Genomic DNA, 13,352 nt, shown 5'->3' with positions numbered 1-13,352 from the left:
GATTACCTTTAGGGACTAACTTTTTGTTTTGTGACCTCTGTAATAGATAATTAGCAAATTATAACTAGCTAATGGGATTGAAAACGCCATTGCCTTTCAGTTTAAACTCCAAATTATGTAATTTGTGTCAAGTAAAAAAAAATGACAACTTCCCCACCAAAAAGTATTTCAGTCTCCCTCAATATTTTTATACAATTAGTTACGCAAAAGCTTTGAAAGAGTGCTGAATACGAAATTTTGATACGATCTAAATCCAGTGGAAAGGTTTTTGCGATAAGTATTTTCCATTTCATTTGATAAATGGTGTTTCCTAAAACGAATAGTCTTTTTCAAATCAATAATAGACCGTTTTCGTATTTTAGTCCCGTGTTTTGAACCGTCCTGAATTATATTTATAACATTTAATTTATTCAATTTACTAACAGTTTTTCGTTCATTGTATTAGTAGTAGCACGTGTTTTGTTTCTTAATTGTAAAGTAACATAATTACTCCGCACAATACCTTGCTGATCTACAAACAAAGTTTGTACTTAAAATGACTTCTAAACTAAATTAATTATAACTAAACAAACGAACCCACAACCTAGAGAAACTAACTAACAAAGTCTTAATTATTATTGTAGTCTAGTAAATCATTCTGGTGCATAACCAAACAAATCCTAAAAACAATAAACCGAATTGTGGGCAGAAGCTATTTCAAAATTTTCCAGCAACATTATGGTTTTCAAAATTCACTTTAAATGACTCATCTCGCTATACAAAGTTTGGGCGGTATCCTTTGAAAACGCGACGGTATAGCGCCTACTCCAAACTTCAGGTCACGCCATGAATTTCGAGTTAATTAACTTTTACTGGTCGAGAAAACTTACTTAATAATAATAAAATCGTTAGAAGAGTTTATCTGTACAAGAACAAACTTATCGAGAGTTTCTCTTGCGTCTTTGGAAAGTTACAAAAGATTTTTCGGTTTTGTATTTTTGTAGTAATTTTTCTGCAATATTTTACGGGTGTCTTGTCAAAAAAAAAAAAAGGCTGCTGGACTTTCCTATTTAACATGTTTTATTGTTATACTGTAGGTACTTATTTATGGAGTTTTTAAAGGGAATTTGATAATATATAAAAACCCTACAGTCTGACGTTGTTTGAAGAAAAAAAATTGAGTCACTCACACACCAAAAAAATTAGCTAATTAATGCATGCATTCAATCTATTTTGAGCAAAGTATCGCAGTATTTCCGTAAATAATAATTCAGTTATCATTACACGTTACAGTGCTTACAATTCGACCTAACATTATTGATTGACTTTACCAAAACAGTCAAAAGAGCACTTCCCAACCAACAGTAAGAAATACATCAGCGACCCGTAACGACTACATGTCAGTTAAATTAGGAAAATACACGGCCGGTCACCGCTGCGGCTTGACTAACCGACTTTCATCAATCAACCGATGCTTATGTACCACTCACATCAATCACATGAACACACATACGTATTCTATGTATATGTACAATAATATACGTTCAGATCGATCCGCAAAACTTTCTTAAAAAGGTGTTTCTCCTTTCGACGGAAGCCGGCTCTTAGTTGACATGACTTTGATAAATTATTTGCTTACCGAACGATTTGGAATTCTCGAAGTACGAAATGAACGTCTCCATTTGATCTTACGTATTCTCTTTTATACTCGTAATGTTACTTTTGTGGTGGTTTTCAGGTATTTATTGGGTTAAATTCCGGTAGAATTTGTATTCTTTGGAGGTGTTTTTGCTTTTGAGTAATGTGAATAATAAAAGAAGTTTACGTCAATAAAATGTTAAGTCTTATAATCTAGATTTGAGATGCCAATTCAAAGCCTTGACTCTCTTTCACTAATCTAAGACTAAGATAAAAAAATATTCGAAAGAGTTACAACCACCCAATTTATTAGTTTTTTTAATACTAGAAGCTTAATTTAATAAGAATTTAATTTATTTTATTTCAATAACCACTAACATCCAAATTGATGAAATTATAATTGCATTAACAAAAATAAATAGCTGAAAACACGTCTTTAGTTACACTTTTCAAGCTTTAATTAAAAGCTATCAATTTACTGTTAATTAATGACACTCGTTTTGTGTGAACAACATGATTAGTTAGTACAGGCCATTTATTTTACTCTTTAACAAATAAAATAAGCAAATAATTATATGTATTTAGAAGTAAATACATACCTATTACTAATATAATTTAACAAAAAGTGTGATAGTAAATAGATGAGAAAAATGTCATAATTGTGTCCCAAAATCGTATGAAAAATCAATATTAAAATAAGCTGAATTCTTTTGAAACCGGTTGAACATAATCCTCACGTAGAAATATTTTAAATAGCAAAACTTTTCAAGAAAAATAATATATCAGCAAACATCCAGTGACAACTTACCGCCCGCCATTTTGTCATAATATTTAACCGTTTCCCTTCCTTGTTGTATAAGACGCGATGTCTTATATTCAAGGCACGTTGCAGGCTATTTAACACGACACGTATAGTATAATAAATACGTGGTAATATTCACTTAATGCTATGTTTCAACCGCGCAAAGCTAAATAGTGGTTTTCATGGACAATCATTTGTAAACAGTGTAGATATTTGGATGTCAAGATGTATTAGCAAATTGCGCTTGGTTTTCGGAGGTATGTGTTGTAATTATGGCCTATCAAAAAACAAACTTTGAAAAGAGCGATATTCTTAAGAAATAAAACTTTTTAAAATATAATTTGAACTCTATACACTGAAAAAACGTACCTAAACGTTAAAGATACGTGCAATGATTTTTGTACCAACTGTATTCGAAAACATCCGAAAATAAGTTTGGTCAGCATGAGTTCGTGCACTCTTGGAGTCCGATTTTAGGGTGTACTACTATTGTTCTAGATGAAACTAGTTCGTCTGAATAAAGGGAATGGAATTCGGAAGGCTATCAATCACAGAGAGATGAGAGAACGATGCGGGTATACAAACACACACAGGTTAGCTGTTGATAAATGAATAGAATTGGCTGACGATACAGAGATATTCTATGAAAATGCCTAGAACTCAACTTCAGGCTCGGCGCATTGCATTGAATGAATTTGCTAACTGAAAGACTGTGGCATAAGTCCGCCTTTGTACATGATTCATGTTGCATAAAGTTTATATAAAAAATATTAAATACATTCAATTAAATAAATAATTATAATCGATAGATTAGTTTCCGCCAGCTATTTCACCCGTCTTTTAGGCACTACGTAGTCCGTGCACAATTTAAAATGGGTTTACGGCCTTCCTATCTAACACACCAAATTTTTGAATCGGTCCTAAAGTTCCAGAGATACACGATGTGATCAAACAAAAAAATGACAGTAAAGTAAGTTATCATCATCTTCCGAGCCTATTCCCATTAAACAGTAAACTTTGTAAAGTCTGTAAGTCAAATGTATGAAAAAACACCATCTAGGGTTCTATGGAGCTAGATGTAGTCTCAAAGTCTGTGGTGCTTCGAATCCAAGGAGACTGGAAGCTAACTTTAACATTTCATGAAGTTGCGAAGAAACTAGACACATGATCCATACTCAATGAAGACGCTGGTACGAAGCCCAACTGACCGAAACTTGGTATAACTGGTATAACTATCAGCTGACTGAGTAAAACAATGTTTGTTAGTATATTGTGTATGATAGAGATGACTATAGTTGAAAACTAGCCTTATATTTATTATTCTCAGTCCACATGAGCTCTGAATAAATAAAGCGATAATAATAAGTATGTCATTCAATCACAGGATTTTCAAAATATGCTTCACGTAGATGTATTTTGAACGTAAATACAATTCTGAAACGTAATGAAAATATTCGTCAATTTTGCCCTCTTAAAAAGAAAATGGGGCATATCTTAGAAAAATATAAAAACTTATTTTATCATCGCTTTTTTCTCGGGTGCTGAGAAGCTGTAAAGATTTTAACTCTTACAAGTTTATCAAACTCGTTTAGGGACCAAAATTTAGTACATTCGTTTACCAACAAGATTTTACGAAATATAAAAATAGGAAACGTAAAGTAAGCCTGTAAAAGAAACAACTGAACAAGAATTTCAATTCCCGAATGTTCCAGAAAGTTGTAGAGCTTACGAACATACGTACTCATTTAGTGTCGTCGTTAACTCTAATTTCTTTTCCGCTATTGACCCTAGTTTTTTTAAAGGGTCTGTAGGGTGGTCACTAAGCGCCGAGCTAAGTGCCGCTTTGTGAGCGCACCGCGTGTAAACCGCCCGGCAAAGACCGGCTTGCATTTAATTTTTCTCATTTTTATTTCCTCTAAAAGCTTTTACACAGGAACTGGGCGTTCAATTAAAACTCCTCTTTTTTACCAAAGCGTCAATAGATGGAGCTGATTGCTCGATTCTTCTGTTTTGAATTTGGCGTTTATCCCTTTGTTTCTACACGAAATGAATATTTTAAAAACAATAAAATGTGTTCGATTTACAAAGGTTTGTTGCCAATGAAATCTATTTACAAAATGGGTTTCGAAGTAATTCAATTTGTGCTAAATGTTTTAAATTGCTCAAGAGGGTGACTCGTAACGGACGCTCCTTTTTAGCGTAAAGAACTCATTAAACAGTTCGCCCTAAATAGTTAGGGAAATAAAATGACTGTTGCTATACCGGGACAAAAACAAGTAAAACAATTTATGTATTTGCCGAATTGATACTTTAACTTTCGTCCGTTACTATTATGTTATTTTTCGTTGCAATTATTCAAGTACCAATTAAGTTTAGCAGTAATTTCAAATGTCAGTGGCTATAAAAAAGTAACGTATGAACACTGAAAACTTATGGAGTTTATACTACTTACGTTTGCTATATATATACTGTGGAGAGAAATGTTGTTGAATTTAAGCAGCGGGCGAAAGTATCTCGTTTCGTTAGAGGCACTCAAGTCTTTACTTGTGGTTTCACGGTATCACAATTCTATCTGTTTGTTTTAAACTATACACACTAATATAATGAAAACCGAAATAATTCAAAATCAAGAAACATTTATTTATTTATTTATACTTTATGTACAAAATTGGTACATTGGCGGACTTAATGCCGCAAGGCATTCTCTACTAGTCAACCATCGGGTTAAAGGGAGAAAATAAATAGGTAGTACAAAAAAAGAAAGTAATACATGTAACAAAAAAAAAAGATAATACAAATTTGAGAGAAAGTCAAGATATAAATAAAAACATTAAAAAAGAAAGTCAAGATATAAATTTATTGAAAGTGGACTGGAAAATTAACACTTTTCGAACGTCATCCTTTTTTAAACAATGGCAACCATACGGGCAACCTTTTATCGTCTCTTATAACACCCACGGGAAGTATTTTTCTCAACTGTAAAAAGTAAAAATTGCTAATCGAATATCAAAGTTGCATACTCGGTTCTGACTTCACACACATTCGTTAGCTATGCTCCGCTGATATGCCTATGGCAATGACATGGCACGTTTCATTTCGTCTTTTATTTTTGCAAATTTAATTTCTGAAACGCTTTTCACATGCGGCCGTGGCCAGTGTAAATATGCTTACCAAATGCTGGGGTCATTTCGGATGCCATCTGTCTTTGCGGTTTGAAAAATCAGTAAGGTTCTAGAATTATTTTTTTGAATGCAAAAGAAAAATATTGTTCTTTTTTGGGTTTCGTAATAACATTTTCGTCAACGCCAGTTACATATGCTTTTATCAATTAAACCATCAATCATTGAATATGATTTCGACTTAGTGATTTTGTAACTAAGAATGATTATAATAGAAAAAGAACTCATTGATCAAAAGCTGATTGACTTAAGACTTAATTAGCACAAATATTTATTCCAATGCCCTATGTATTTGACGATAAAGTGTATTAACTATGTACTTATAACTACGGGTATTACGTGGCGTTCGTAGATCCCAGTTAAGCCATGTGGCCGATGACGTCATTATGCTTATCGCGATGTGGAGCCACATTAGGTTAGAAGCAAATTATGCGATAGCTATAAGTTTGTGTAACACCTCCGGTTCGGACACAATCATGTTACTGTAATAGGTGTATGTTTAAGTAATAATAATGTTCACTTACATCACTTATATTTTTAAATACAAGCAAGAAGAAATCCATATGAGTTTCATATATTGTGCATTTTTCGAAATAGCTCGAAATCAAATTCCTGAAAATAAAACATACACAAAAAGCACTCTAATTGAATCTCTGTCGCTAGAACATAAAAGCAGAGTTTTCATTTAACAATTTAGCTCATTCTTTTCATTTAACAGGTTTTTCAGTAAATTCTAGGAAAATGGTTAACATAACTGGCATAAAACGAGCTCTAAATATTCTCTGTAGCATTAAACAGCGCAACAAAGATCTGATACACCAAACCATTACATTCTCCTTAAGCTCGAGATTAACAGAAACGAACTTAACTTTTTCTTTAGAAAACCTTTTAAGCTACTTTAAAGGAAGCCAACAATAATAATAATTTCTTTGTCGCTCGGTCGACAGACAAGCACATAGTCAAGAATAAAATGTGGAGAAAAACTTTTTCACGCCAACCTTAGCATTCTATTTCCTCGCTTGAGATTTAAGTGGACTCTTAGCGAAAGAGATAGGCGGAATTTAGCTTTTAACTGTAATTATAAAACAAAGATACAACAATATGGGACATGATTGCTCCGTAAGTCTAATGGGTACAAGAGTGGGTACAACCTAACATGTTCGGCAATAATAAATTATATCTGAGTAGTTCTAGCTTTTTGGAAAGCAAACGCGGTATTATATTACTTGCGAAATCATAAGCTTTTTAATTCACAAAGTTTTCTTAAACGTCTCATTATTAATTAAATGACTCTTAGCCACAAATGGCTTTCCTCACACAAGCAAGCCACTTGCACGCACACTAACACATATTCCTCTCAGTTCACGTAGCGAAATGCATTCGCTTTTAAAATTCATGTTAATAGGGCGACTTTCATACAAATATAAGACGTTTTTGAATGAACAATTTTGATAAAAAGCGACGAGCTCAGAAATTTCTGCAGAATTGTTGAATAATGAAACTGCAGTTGTTCACTTGTTAATTAAAATATTAGAGATGCTAATCTAAAATGTGCACTTGATGGAAAGAAGCTTGTGAAAAAAACCTTTATATAAATGTTTACTTAAAGTTCTTTTTCTTATCTTTCTGCTATCTAACAATGTATGTAAAACAAAATCAACCTACAAGCCAACCGTTAAATTGACAATACTTAAAATAATGACCGGATAATCAGCATTTGCTACGTTCAATTACTCACGCTTTACTCTGTATTGAATAAACAAGAAATAATACCTAACAATCGGATATAACGCGAGTAATCAGCATAAACAAAACAAATGACTGTTACGCAAAGAACAATAACTGGCGTAACATTTCGACTAAACAAATTACCTTTCTCAAAGAAATTTATTTTAAACACCAAAAGGTGTAATGTCCTCCAACTCGAACAATAACAATACAATTATTTTTTTTACAGCTAAACCATCCAGAAGGGATCTCGTGAAAAATAAAAGCCCGCTCCAGTTTTGTTTTGAGTGCTTTCTTCGAGATAGTTAAATGGCGAACCGTTTTAAAAGGAAGCAAATTTTCCCAAACTTGCCTGAATCTTATTGAAGCCAACGACTCGCTCTCGACAAAGTTAGCGTTTCGAAATCGAGTTAAGACCCATTAACTATTCGCGGTTTAATTTTCTTTGAGATGAGGTTTTAATTCCACTCTTACTTAAACTTGTTTCCTCTGAATCTTTACAAGCGGCGTGTTTATTAAAGATGAAAGCTTATTTATGATAGAAAAACGAAAACAACTTTAATGTCTTCAATCTTCACTTGACCTGAACAGAAAGTAGCAGCTCCGCAACGCCGTTCATAATGTAAGTAGTTTACATCAACAATTTTCCTTTTCAATATTGAACAAACATATGAAAACAATCAGTTCAGTTTATAATTGAATATTATTAAGTTACAAAAAAATTGCCACCAGAACAACAAATATGATCCAAACTGCAAAAACATTCGACGATCGAAAAAAAACTAGTCATTGTCAGTATTATTTTTTTGATAACTTTTTTTTTCATTGCACTGTCAAAATACACGTATTGAATAAAATATCCCCGGACAAGAACTGAAATAATATTACCACTGTACACCATACAAAAATAGGACGAACATTTTTAGTATAGGCGTTGAATTTTTACGGGTCGTCATAACAACGTGAAAACGCATCACAGTAGATAAACCCGTGTTGATTGTGGCAGTTGACGCTGAAAACTAAATTATTACGCTACAAACATTCAATTTGACGAATAAATTCTGAATATTAAAATTAGTATGAAAGTCTGTGAAACGAGCTACTGAGTGCAGTAACTCGGTGATGCAGTTAATCCCTTTAGAGGATAAGTCTCGATTTGTACGAAAATGAAAATATTGCTTTCTATAATATTCGTATGTCTTTACGAGAGTGAGTGAGCCTTGACTGTGTAATTGTAGGTATAATAATGTATTTGTAATGTATAAGAAAACACATTTTCTTTACATGACTCGACGACTCGACCATTGTTTACTTGCTCTTGAGCTTACGCTTACATGTACATTTGCGCCAGCTTTCACGAAATAAAACATCTGAATCTGAGGTTTTCAAGCAATCAAAACCTGACAATCAGAATCACAATAAACATATTTTTGGCTGTTTGGAAGTATACTAGGTATTACTTAACTTAGATATTATGTTTGGTGTCAGTTAAAATAAAAAAAGACAGTTATTCTAATGTTCACGAAAAATTTTAGTGTATACCATAGGTCCTCAGAAAAGTACAGTCAACCTAAATAATGCTAAGTGAACTAAGACATAAACTGTAAAAATAATGTAGCAACAGCTTCATTTGTAATTTTAAAATCTCCCCTCTTGTTGTTTGTTTGTCCGGGCAGTTTTGCAGAGGGAAAACATAGCGGTTCAGCTGTTTTCCTTCCGCGAAACTACGGAAAATATAAACCGTAAATCATCGTGTCACAATCACAAACCGACTATGAAGTTATCTCAAAATGCTTATCCATTTTTAAAACCACTAGGCGATTTGCCTACTATTAATAAGGCATTTTTTTATTAGAGTGCATTGCGATACAGTACAAAACACAATGTGATTTTCAATTGTTTTATGCTTAAAATACAGGCAACGGCGTTCAAACGGTAAAAATAAAGTAATTTAAAAATGGAACGTCAAATCTACAAAGCTTGCCTACAGCACAATACGGGGTTTTCAATTGAAAGGCGATCGCTACAACATTTATTATCGACAAAGTCGAAAAGCCAACTCAATAAGCCTGTACTCAATTTATGCAAAAACGCCAGTTGATTTCAATAAAAATTCATTCGGCGTAAACAAGTTTGGCAACGAGCACGAAGTTCACGTACAGAATCATTTCAAACCGTTCGCGGAGCAAAACGGCATCAAATTTGTCGTGTACATAAATTTGTGTGTAGTATTATAACAGGGTCAACTGCAAATTTATGCAGATTGGGTTCGTTTCATAGCTGTGCTGTGCGTATACGTTTGCCACTGGAGATAACGCTGGATTTATGTTTAAGACTTTATTACTTGGTGTGATGCGCTGTTTTCGCTGAGTTAAGCGCTTGTTACTGTGATATGACGATGTATTCTGCGGTCTCACTAATTGTTTCGCTCCATTTTGCACTTTCCGAGTGACGTTGGACGCGAAATCATTTTCCGAGCCGTGGCAATTACTGAACTTGTCCTGTTTCTATTTTGAGAAAATAAATTGTTCGTTCTGATTTTAAAATACATATTTACGAGTAGGTATTACACAAAAAATCCTAAAATTATTAAGCAAAAAATATGGAAATGAAATTATATTTGGTTGGAACACCTAAATATAATTTTGATCAATAATCTTGTTTTCTTCTCATTATTTTACCTTTAAAACTGAAACATTAGTTTTTTACTTTAAAAAAAAACAATAACATTAGTAGAATTATAATTCTAATAAACCACAGTTTATTTATTTCTTCCAAAAGAAGCTGAAACAAAAGCTCTCCTCGTTTCTTTTTGCAATAATTTCCTTATTTCTTTTTATTCGCAAGTACACTCATTAGTGTTCAAAAGGCCCTCATGTATTCTGTCGTAAAAGGCATTAACGTCGTTAGTACGCACTTAATACAACACAATACATTCAAACACATTGCCAGATAAAAAAATAATTTCCTTCTCAAGTAACTCAACAAGCATAAAGGAGTTGTATATTGAATATCGCAGGGAATAATAACTCTTGCCACGAATAATATGAAATTGTGAGGAAAGGAAAAAACGCGGTTTATAATAAAATTTTCTTTTGGCGCGTTTGTCGTGACGACATCCCTTTCCGTCGGTAAATTTTCTTGATGGAACAACGTTTATTTCTGGGGGGAAGACAAACCGTGGCGCCGTGGGAACGCTCATATTTTAATCATTTCGTCATTATGCTGGATAGATAGAGCCAGATGCGAACTGGCGTCGAAATTCTTTAAATCAGTGAAAACGTTTTGTAAGTGCCAATTGAGTAGGGAGGGTGTTTTGTATGACTTAGATAAAATAGGTACTTATTTGGCTCTTAACTTTAGTTTTCTGTGATGAATTAGGGGCTCGTTGGTTAATAAATCTTTTATAAATATCGCATATACGTAGTTATAGTTAAAGCTGATTACCTAAGTAAAACTGCAGAGAAAAGTTAACAGATTTAAAGTTTCTTTTTACTCTTACTTATATAGGTATATGGGAAACACTATCTCAAATAGCAAACAATATGTGTAAAATAATTCACCTAATTACCACATATACACACCAACAATGATAATGTGACGCAAAACGCAAACAACAGTAAAACAACCTAATGCTTAGTACTTAAGTTATTTCTAAATTTTCCTTCTTTAACACAAATGCAGCAATAGAAGTACTACTTTAAGCCTTCGCTTGAGGAAAAGCAAGACGTACCTTAACACCATACATGAATCGACATACGACATACGGCATACGACTGCCATCAATCAATCTCCAAGCGCTTGAGAATGTTCTCAAGCCTAGCTCTATCGATTCCGATCTTTAGGCGTGACATATGTATATACCTTATTTCACCTATTTATACACAATAGTAGCCGTTTTCCCGCAGCTTCACTCGCATTCCGTTTGAACTATCCCGTACCAGGACAAAATATAGCCTATGTTACTTGCAGATAATGTAGCTGTCTAATCGTGAAAGAATTTAAAAAATCGGTCCAGTAGTTTTTAAGTTAATCCATAACAAACAAAAACATATTTTTTTTAATATATATTTTTTTAATTTTCTTTATTATATAAGTTTAGATGAGTAAACTAGGAAGGTATATCGATACAATTTGTATTACGATACCGTAGAGAACTAGCACCGTATTGAAGATGGGTATGAAAATAATATGGTTTCAATGTGCCATCTTGAAACGAACAGACCACTTTCAAATTGTGCTGGAAAGACACGTTTCTCGATTGGATTTTTTTATTTAGGTAAACTGGTAGTATTGGGTTAGAAGGGAATCCTACATAATAATAAACTCCAATAATAGTAAATAGGTATCATGACATGTAGTTGTGTTCAAAATAACTTAGGTACACGAAATATGCATCAATTTAATTCCATTATGATACAAAATTTTAATTAAAAGATAGATAGGGATTTAATAGATACTAATATTATTAAATTATTATATCAAATTAACCGTTTAACGGCATGCATGAGTGACCGCCAGAATTAATAGTTCATTAACATTAAATATTTGCATCAAAAACATTAGTCGCGGTGAATTTAATTTCAAATGACTGTATCATTAATCATATTTTGAACAAATAGCTCTATAGTTGGATTTTTAATATCATCCGCTTTCAGTTATGTACCTACTTATAAATTGTATCTGGTAGGTACCTATATCTTTTAGGGCCGATTTTTCAATCACCAGATTTTTTTTACTGAATAATATGTTTGAAGTTTTCACAGCTTTCTTATAGAGAATACGTCAAACTTACAGTTATTCCTCAGATAGAAGTGAAGGGATGACTGAAAAATCGGCCCTTAAGTAAGAATTATTTTTATTCATAAGCTTCCCGTAGAATTTTGAAAGGAAAGCTTTCATTCTTAGATTGCATACTGCAAAATTATGCAATATAACACAAACTATACTTGCCCATAGACTGAAATCCGTCGTCATACTTCTCAGAGGCTAGCGACATATCGCTGAACAATGAATGTCAAATATGAAATATATGAATACAATAATAATAAGTATATGCGAGCAAATGTGTATGCCAATATTTGGTGTACCAAGGAAAACAAAGAAAATCATTTTAGTTTATCATGCCGTGCACGTTCCACGAGTCAACCAGAGGAAAATGGATTATTATGGTGCTCGGGACCCAAGGGTCTTGTCACTGCTTGCACGCTGCGATCTCTACTTATTAACAGTATTGCGTAACAGACAAAACTATTTTCATATAAGGCTTCGGAAATAGAGCAACAAATCCTTATTCAAAAGACAAAAAAAAAAACATACGCGACCCGCGCTAAGTCGATTCACATGTTTGGGGACACGTCCAAAAAACTCGTTACAAAGCGGAATGTGGCGTGAAAATCACTTGGGAGCGAAACGACAGTAGGCATTGCAACGAAAGCCTAGTTTCTGTGTAAAATAATACCGCGGGTGCACATTCATTAACCCTGTAACTGCGGCATGCATCCGCTCTCCATACCAGCGTCTATTAGGATAATGGAATAGTGGTGTAAAGCTCAAAGAATGGGTGTCTGGCGCGAAGCCAGTGTGTGTGGACTGAACAAATCGCCGCTTTGTCTATGATGCCATTCTCCGTCAGCTGACGCGTGCTGCCAGACCTGCCGACGACGTCCTCATGTCAACACAAAAGAACAGCCCCACAATGTATGTATAAATGGATTAAGTCTTCATGTGCGTGAAGGAAAATTGAAATTCATGTATTCAGCTCAATTTCAATTTCATGATTGAAAACATGATACACGCTCGCTTAATAAGGCTACCTTATCCTTATTAGATATATTGTTGTTTATCTTTATTCTTATCTACAACATTTTACCCTCTTTCTATGTTACCTTGCCACTGCGGATTATCTAAATTTAATACAGCTTTATATTAAATAATTATCTATCTTGAGCTCAATCAGAATTCCGCTAATATCGAACAATAATAATATTACAGAAGCTAGGTAACTAACCAGCAAATTCTCTAAT

This window comes from Helicoverpa zea, chromosome 9 (assembly GCF_022581195.2).
Source record: "Helicoverpa zea isolate HzStark_Cry1AcR chromosome 9, ilHelZeax1.1, whole genome shotgun sequence".
Lineage (NCBI taxonomy): Eukaryota > Metazoa > Arthropoda > Insecta > Lepidoptera > Noctuidae > Helicoverpa > Helicoverpa zea.
This window is presented reverse-complemented; position numbering follows the sequence as displayed.